Raw genomic sequence first — 9,402 nt, 5'->3', positions numbered from 1 at the left:
AGATGATCAAGAAAGAAGTAAGAAGACCTTACCACATATCAAGCTAAGAACAATGAAACATATTTTATAAACACTTAATGGTAAGAGACTTAAATAGATGCACATATTTTTTTCCCGAAAAACACAGGAGAACTGCGCCCCACTATATTAAAAGACGAAGAATACAAAGGGCTGAAAGACGCCCGGGGTACATGCACTTCTTACGGAGGCCAACAATAGAAGTACATGAAAATATCCATGAAGGATCCAACCACCCTAAATTATATGGCTTGGAGCAGCCAGAAAGGATAACCCTTGGCTCCTGCAGCTTGCCATTTCTCGCTTTCCTCATTAGCGGACTCCAGAATAAGAGTGAGGTTGGAAGAAACTCTACCGAACATCACTCTGTTTCTATGCTTCCAAACCACTCTGTTTCTATGCTTCCAAACCACCCAGGCTCCCAGGATAATAAGAGGGTCCAAGCCATCCTTTCAAGTGTCAGAAACAATAGTTGAAGATCTCTCCCACCATTGTAGAAAATTGGAAATCCTCATATTGAGGGGCTAAGATGTGCACACATTATCACAAACATAAAGATCCATAGTTCGCTTAAAACATTTCTAAACTTTTGGGAAAAGAAAAAATAATTGTAATTCTAACACTAATACATAAGTGAAGGGATATTTTTTTAATAGTGAAACACACATATTTTATGGCACGTTTTTAAAGTAAATAGAACAGCCAATGGAGTAAAATATTCATATGACGAGAGAAAGGGGAGAAAAAATGAAACCACTATGTACAGAACGAAACATAAATCTAGAATTAAGATTGAAATATGTACCTATCTTAAAGTGAGATTTTTTGTCAGAGTTAATAAGATGAGTAATAGGGCAGTAAATTCTTCCTACGACAGAGAGGTGACGGGAAACACTTACTACGACAGGAGGTGACGGGAAACAATAGTTTTCAATCGTTTCTGGTGGGAAAAAATACTAATGTAAGTGTCATACCTTTTCTTTTTTTAAAAATAAAACAAATGGTACAAATTTACCTGTTTTGTATATATAAAGAAAGAAATATAAATCTAGAAGATTGAAATACATACCTGTTTTCAAGCGATATATCTTTTTGTTAGTGTTAATAGAATGAGCATTAGAGTAGTAAACTATTCCTATGACAGAGAGGTGATATAAAACAGTAGTTTTCAATCGTCTGCACTGCAAAAATACTAAAGGAAGTGGCACACATTTGGGAAAATAAAGAAAACAATTAGTACAAAATTACCTATTTTATATGAGACCATAACTCTTCAAAGCTTAGCTGCAGTGTAGAAGATGCTTGAAGTACGACACAAATAGTTTTAAAGAAGTCAGCAACCAATAATTACTATTAAAATAAAAAACATCAGAAAATGTTACCTCTTGAGCATGATATCATTCTAATTTGGAAGTGAAAAGGTTTTAAAGATACCTGAATGTACCAATTCATTTTGTTAGTTGTATCATAGGAAGGAATCGAGGGTAAGATAAACCAGATTTCTTCTTTGCAAAACATTCGTCGAATGAGTAGAAAGCAGCGGCGGTGGCAATCTAATCACAAAGATGAACCTCTATTCACAATGCAGAACCCTGAAGAGTGGCAAAAACGGATTATGTAGATAACATGACTATCCGTGGGCAATAATAATTAAGAGGTTTTGGGAACAAACTCAAGAAAACAATTGACAGCGGTGACATGGTTAATGTGATTTTGCATTGGAGGGAGGCCCTGTCGCATCCTAACTGCATGTCAGCGCAAAGAATGCAAATAAGTGTGTCTGCAAGGAGCTTTTGGGATTTTTGCATTGGAGGGAGGCCATGTCCTGTCACATCCTAATTGCTGACAGGATGCAGACACAAACATAGCAATTAATGATTCGAAATATTTGTTTCATCATAAACAGTTACCACCAAATCTTGTTTGCCAGCTAGCTAGATCAAATGCTCCCCCCATGGTATCTGTTGAATAGGCAGCAAAATTATTCTCAAAATATGATAAACAATTAAAAATAAGTCAAATTTGCTCATCATGAACTTTAAACCGTGGAAGACACTTAAATCTTTTGATTTTCTAACATAAGTAGAACTATTGTGGTTTTGACCAAAATGACAGTTAAGATCATTTATGTATACACCATCTATAGAACAATGCCCCATCCATCAAATACTCGAGATTGAAACACAACAGAGTTCTTCCTACTATTGTTTATCCCTTACTAAAACTCACTCGCTACAACTGGAGAAAAGGGTGGAGAGAAGGAAGTAATTATTTGTTTGGATAACAAAAGGAAACAATTATTTGTGCAACATAAATAGGAAATAGAGAGACAAAAAATTGCACCCGTTCTTTGCCATCAAGTCTAGGATTAAATGTATCATTAGCTCCAACGAAGATGTTGCAACAGCTAGCATTATTCATATGGAAAACATGAGATTCATGATAAGCATATAGTAAAAACAGGCATCAGCTATATAGTCATATAGATATGTCAAAGAGTGAAGCAAAAAAGCATTTTCAGAGCAGAGTTAACAAAAAACACTTCAACATAGTATTAGTTGCAGTTGCAGCAACAAAAATGGTCTAATTTATATATTGGCTGATGTCATAAGACTGTGAGGCTGCATTATCTTGCTAGTGACCATTGCATTGGTATATACAGCCTAACTATAGTATGCAATTAATTAAGTATCTTGAGCATTGTTTGATATGCTAAATATACATCAACTGTATAGCTATATTTTGCTCCCGCTCTTTATAGTAGTAAGTAAATATAGAATTATTCTAGGCTGCTACATTCGTACCCTTAAAAGCTCACTCAATCACTGTGCAAATCAAGGAAATATCAAGAAGTACCTATCGTGCTTTGACATGAATTTTGTTCAAATTAACAGATAAAATCATGGTGGACATGCATTCTCGAAATGAAACAAGGTAGTCATTTGTCCTAGGCGTTAGCTCTTTCACCATAGAGTTACCTTTCAATAGCTGCTCCAGTTCATCCAGCATGTTTACAGGTTTTGTCCGCAGCTGTTATACAAAGGCTTAGAAATACAGAAGAGGTCACAAAAGGTACTCAATTTAATTACCTTGTATTACGGATCTTGGAAGCCCAAGTTCATCCACCGTCCTGGTTTGACAAGGGGCAAGTCAACATTAATTGAGATTATTGGAAGTATTCTAAAAGTTAGCATCTCGATTTTGCCAAAGCAAAAAAATATTCCACAGAGCTAAATTAAAGTCTAAATGAAAATCAATCAAGAGCAGTGCGAAGCGATCAGTACCAATGTGAGATCGCGAAGGAACAAGGCGGTGCCAGAGGCGAAGCAGCTCATCATGCGTGACAGCGGAGGTGGCATCGCGCCTTGGGCTGCTCCGCATGGATCATGCCTTCCTCGGCGTGAGCACCGACGGTAACCCGAGCCTGCGACACAAGTGCAGGTGCAACGCGACGATGAGGCTGTCGGAGCTGCTCACGGGCGATGGCGGCGTGGACGTCCCGCGGCAGACGCAAGCATGGCGGTCCAGAGCCTGACAGCAAGGGAAAAGTTACGCAATTAATGAAAGTAAGTGCCAAACAATGTATTCATGTTATGAGACATGGCTACTTGACTAATGTACAACTGCATACCCAACTTTGGCAGTGTTAAAAATGAAATGGATAGAAATACTGCAATACAATCACAAATTGAGCCTGACCTAGATCAAAAGGGTACTCAAAATGCATCTTGCATTGTCCACAGTCCATAATTAATCATTCAACAACATTATGGAGTGGTAGGTATTCATGTGTGCCACATAAAGGGACCTAAAAGTATAAAAAAGTTGTAGGAATCATTATTGTTTGAACTGCCAACAAAAGGAGGTGTGGACAAATGAGAGTTCAACTTTGTCCCTAATACTAAAAGCTCAACTTTGAACTAACCATTAGAAGCATTTCGACCACCAAGGCCACCACCATCACCAAGCACACTGAACATGTTCATCAAGGTGTTGAGGTTGACATTGCCTAGGATTCAAATTTTGCAGAAGTTATTAAATAAGCAAAGGGATATGTAAATCCACATAGAAAGGTACTCAATTGTCTAAAGGAGTTTAATTACATCAAGTTCTGGCCAAGACTTGGGACCCCAACAGAGTTGAACCAGCTAAATTAATCAGGAAAATGACACATGCTTCTTCATACTACAGTCACTTGGTCATAGAATATTACTATTCTTGTGTGCGAATTTTCAGTCAAGATAAATATTTAATGGCATTTGGAAGCAATGCTTAAACTGATCTTGTGGTTTGTCTAGACCAACTAAACAAACATAAATATTCTTAGTGCAAATATTTTTTTGGGTAAGTCCATTTCGAAACTACAGGTAGTAAATTCAGGGGATACTTGCGCAAGAGCCTGATTGTGTCCACTCCCTGGATCAAATAACAAAAAGAATTCAAAAAACAGTTGGTTGTGCAGGAAATCTTGTGCAGGAGCAACATAAAAAATGGAAGCGTTTGCATCATCAGAACACAAATCAGAAAAAACAGAAACCAGAGAATATAATGTAAAACCAAATGCTCAAGATTGTTTGAGCTTTATGACTGTAACTGCAGTTCAGGCACATTAAACATCAACTGGACCTACATTTTTTATGTGAAATCCAAACTCCGTCACATCTCTCAAACATGGCTAAAAAAGTCCAGATGGTAACTGTAGACGATTTATGCACACAAAGCATCTATTAAATCATATATCAAGTTAAATGGTACACTCCAACAGCAGTAGCAATAGCCTAGCATTTGAAAGGAGAAGAAAAAATAGATGGCTAAGTATGTATATCGACAAGCTAATCAAAGCTAGTCAACACACACGTTCCAACGCCCACAGCCCCACATTAATACATTATACATTGCTTGGAAGTGTTGCATACTCACTGCCAAAATTTTAAAATTTTCATTTGCTTCAATCACTATTGAAATGAAGATAAAAATTACATGACCTTGCCCATGCGGATGTTGACGTAGGGGTCGCCATCAAGCTTGTCGAGTGTGTTGGTGCGAAGTTTTACACTCGCCATTGAGGATGGTGAGGCCCGTGAGCAGGGAGGAGATCCATGCCAGACATTTAATAACCAATTTAAAATCAATAAGCTAATACCTATATTTGCATTTGTGGGGAAAGAACTTTATAAATTCTTTTGTTAGAGATAATACTAAGAATATCCAGTGAATCATGAAGGTTGGTGTTTAACCATGTATAAAATAAGGAAGAATTTTTTTTTAATCTTAAAAAAATGCAGAGTGACACATAAGTAAAAGATATAATTTCAGTACATAATATTGTAATGGGTGGCTTTGGATTCGAAAATTTTAGGATTTACATATAAAATGGATTCGAATATTTTAGGATTTACATATGAAAAGAATAGGCATCTCATAATTGCCAGATAGGTAACATGTAGTAAGGCAGTGATAGATCAATAACTGCCAGATAGTTATAAAAATATAATTTATGTTTAAGGAAAAAGTAGCAAAGACATACACCAAATGAGAAAATTTCTATGTACAACTACAGATATCAACGCAAGACCACGGCACTGCAGGCCTTAAAACTTCAAAATCTCGCTTCCATCTCCAAGCAGGGTCAAAAAGAGGTATAAAAACCATGTGTAGAATTATCTCCGTGAACATGTGTGATAGACATATTAAATGAAGTATCCTACTTTCCGAACTTGAAAATATTTTTTACCAGAGTCACGATATATCAGAATGTCAACTTCAGCAAGGCTTTAAATCAAATAATCCGACTGTGTATCGAATGGAACAACATTTTTTTACTTAAGCACGGAAAAGGAAAGTTGTACCTGCAGATAAGCGCAGTAAAGAGAAATCAGAACTGTATAAGTACCAATATACAACAATACCATGCCATATAATAATAGTAATAGTTCTAAACCAAAAATACTCAGATTACTCATATCATATAATAATATCTGCTCGAAATTAAAAGAAATATGGAATCACACCCACTTTACAACATATATTACAGTTATGGTGGGCGGAAAATAAACAAAGATTACTAAAAAAAATAATTGGGCACATAATCCAGTAACAGAGGCTAAGAAGGTCATGTCTAACAATAATAAAGTCTATGTCGTTATACTTCCAGACAAGCTAATCTAAGGCAGCACAAATATCTTACTGTCCTACCTTCTGAATAAACCAATTTGTGTACCAGCAAGCTTTGCAGGCTAAATAATCTGATCAATAGAACTCGCATCACAATGTAATGCAACGTCATAGCTCTATAATATAATTTGAATTAACCTAAGGAAATTTCCTAACTACATCTGCCAAAATCATGAGGGGTACGGAGCAAGACCAATATGGCTGAGGTCATCGCACGCTCCTTACATATTCGAATTAGATTTATTTAATATGGTAAATTGTATTTTATGCTCAAAATAATACGGTAAATAAAATTGAGGTAACACAATCAAATAGATCTCACAGATTAATATAATTTGTTAATATGAAGAAAAGGAACGTTGTGTGTTTAGAAATGTAAGTTGTATACGTGAGCAAAATGAAGCTACTACCAGCCATGGAAGCATGTGGTTGATTTTTTTTAAGGTAGTCCCACTCGGGAAAATAAAGTATAACTGATATCCAAAAACATCAAACCATGTTAGTACATTTTCTGAAAATTTATTGTACAAAAACATCAAACCAGCCATGGACGCATGTGAATGGTTTTTTTTGCTAGAATAAGCTTCAGAAAAGTGGAATAGATGATGTACCTGAGGCAGCACAATGTCATCCACACTGAGCACAACAGCAGCAGAGGAAAGTCAACTTCCTGCAAAAATAATAGCGCACATTCAGTGGCCATTGTATTGATGATCGGAGATAGTAACTGAACTGAGAAAAGCACAACAACATCAGTGTAGCGTTGGCCTGTTCAACCATGTCAAAGGCAGCACTTCGTATATGAAACAAAGTGCAGTAAAGAAGACTAGGAGAGGTTCGTAATCGATCATTCTAAATGAAAGATTGGCACTAACATTCTAAAAAGCTCGTTACTATCTACTACAACCATCAACTTATCAGGCAGTCAACCACATCCCACAGGAAATTAGCGACAAAACCCATTTTGTGACCTAAAAGACCCATCCATCCTTATCTGGCTCTGGTTACCGATTGTTATCAATTCTGCAAGGACAATAATTCAGTGGGAGGATATTCGCATCACGATCTCTGTCCCAATACACAGATTTGGGCTCAGTCATCCCAGAGAACAATGTCAAGGACTTATGACCCAATCAAGCAATCATACTAATATGCATCACCATTGGGTCAGGCAAGCCCATATTACAACGGTAAGAGTCACACAATCTATTAAGAACAGTCAAACAGTGCAAAGAAAATTGCCTCACATGTAACTCGACGACAATAGATATCCTCCTAGCTCCTGAATCATGCATCAAGAGCATTTCATTGTTTGGTGAAGCAGCAGCATCAAAGACCTAGAAAAAAATACATGAGGAGTTAAGGTTTCTATGCCTAACTGCCGAACAAACTCGATCAGATGGGGCGCATGATAAATAATTATGCCCTGGATTGGGACCTACCGATCCTCCTGCACTGGATCTGGCCTGTACGATTGAATCCTACCCACTAACCCACCCCCAACGTGGGGAGATGACACGAACAACACGCGAGGGTTCTTGTCATACCTGGTAGGGTGTTGGATGTGTGGGCTTGTTGCCGTCCGCCTCCTCGACGCCCCTGTCACACCCGGTTTTAAGGAACAAAGCTGGGCGCATCTCATACATGCGCCAAAAAAGACAACATATATAATAACAGAGTGTATAGAGATAAATGTCATAAAACATCAGAGTAATTATTACATAGCGGAAGACTTATTACAAAATAAAGGAATAAATATAAAACAAACTAAGGATCGTCGGCGCCAATGTCGACTGAGAAATGCCACCTAGATCAGATCATACTCCTCGCCTTGTGGCTCCTCCTGAACCACCTGTTCTTCTCCTGTGGGGGGGTGTGAGACAGCAAGAGTGAGCTCACATACGTTCATCGCTCAACAAGTTGTGGGGAATAATGTGGCATGAACTCACCAAAGGTGGGAGTTCATGAAGTGTAAGGCTAATCAATGAAGTAAAGGCTGAGGCTGAGCATTGCTTTTATAAGTTGGTCAAAATTTTATTAGCAATTACTAAGTGTAAGTAAATATCAAACCTTAATAATAATAAAGAAGAGTAATAGTAAAATAATCCCAAATGCGATGCAAATGTCAAATTAAATTTAAGTTCCATAATTAATCATGTGAGGGTCCGAGCCGCTCATGACCGTGAGCACAGCTAGTATACCAGTTTTACACTCTGCAGAGGTTGCGCATCTTTACCCACAAGTCATGTTACCCATCTGCCAAGGGATGGCCAATCCCATACACCTCTACCGAGGAGGCGAGGCAGGGTAACACTACGAGGCCTTTACAAAGTTCCACTAGCTTCAGAAATCCCGCTACAGTTTATAGGAAGCTCCAATGCAGGGTTCTTGCCTGACCGCCATCGCAGCAAAATCAACCAAGGACCTCCCTACACTGACCACTCCCCTACTGCCCTTGCCCCTTTCGGGTAAGGAAGACCTCCACTAGCTTTCCTAGTTAATCAGCCAAGGGCGTCCCATTATACCCTTGTGGTAGCACTGTTTTCCCGGGTGGTCGCTCCATGTTCCCATTAACATAATGATCTTAACATGAACAGTAATAATAAAAGAGAATAAAAGAGTAATTATGAATAAAGTATCTTCATACCCAAATCCACATAAAGCAATAGCAGGTACTACCCAAAGAAATATTTCAGTGGTAAACAAGGTATAAAGATAGCCAAAACTAGGGTAACCTATTGGGTCCCATCAAAATTATCCTATGCAGATCATTATAATTAATAAGAACATGGCTGGGAAAAAGTAAGTGATCAAGGGCACAACTTGCCTTCAATGAGCTCCTGCTCAGCTACTTCTACTTGCTGAACCTCAGATTCCACAGTGGTTTGCTCGTCTACTCGCATCAACACAATACATACATAGTATAGCATAAATTAACATCACATCAAACATATAAATAAAATATACAGTAAAAATCTACACATTAAAATAAGATCATTAGAACTGGAATCATTAAATTTGGAGTTATAGATTTTAAGTTATGAATTTCTTAAGATTTAAAGTGCTTGAAATAAGATTAAATGATAAATTAATTTTCTTACTGCTTTCAGGTCAAAACAGAGACACTAAATGGTAGAGAATATTGTTACAAAATTTTAGAAATTGGAATGGTTCAATTTGGACCAAAAATGGAATTTCTATGAATTTTAC

General features: G+C 37.5%; 1 long non-coding RNA gene across 2 annotated transcripts; it reads right to left on the bottom strand.

Moving 5' to 3' along the window:
* Positions 1–224: 224 nt before the first annotated feature.
* Positions 225–7,794, bottom strand: LOC103636293 (uncharacterized). 2 transcript variants are annotated; one of them, XR_004855268.1, is made up of 8 exons: positions 7,740–7,794; positions 7,440–7,529; positions 6,804–6,862; positions 3,944–4,027; positions 3,303–3,549; positions 3,108–3,148; positions 1,034–3,048; positions 225–958 (listed from the first exon to the last, which is right to left on the bottom strand). It is a non-coding gene; the product is annotated as an uncharacterized lncRNA (long non-coding RNA). The 2 variants fall into 2 exon arrangements; XR_002749641.1 differs by having other exon boundaries at positions 225–1,979.
* Positions 7,795–9,402: the final 1,608 nt, after the last annotated feature.

Source organism: Zea mays, chromosome 1, assembly GCF_902167145.1.
Source record: "Zea mays cultivar B73 chromosome 1, Zm-B73-REFERENCE-NAM-5.0, whole genome shotgun sequence".
Taxonomy (NCBI): domain Eukaryota; kingdom Viridiplantae; phylum Streptophyta; class Magnoliopsida; order Poales; family Poaceae; genus Zea; species Zea mays.
The sequence above is the reverse complement of the archived record's forward strand: the minus strand, read 5'-3'. Positions and strand labels throughout refer to the sequence as shown.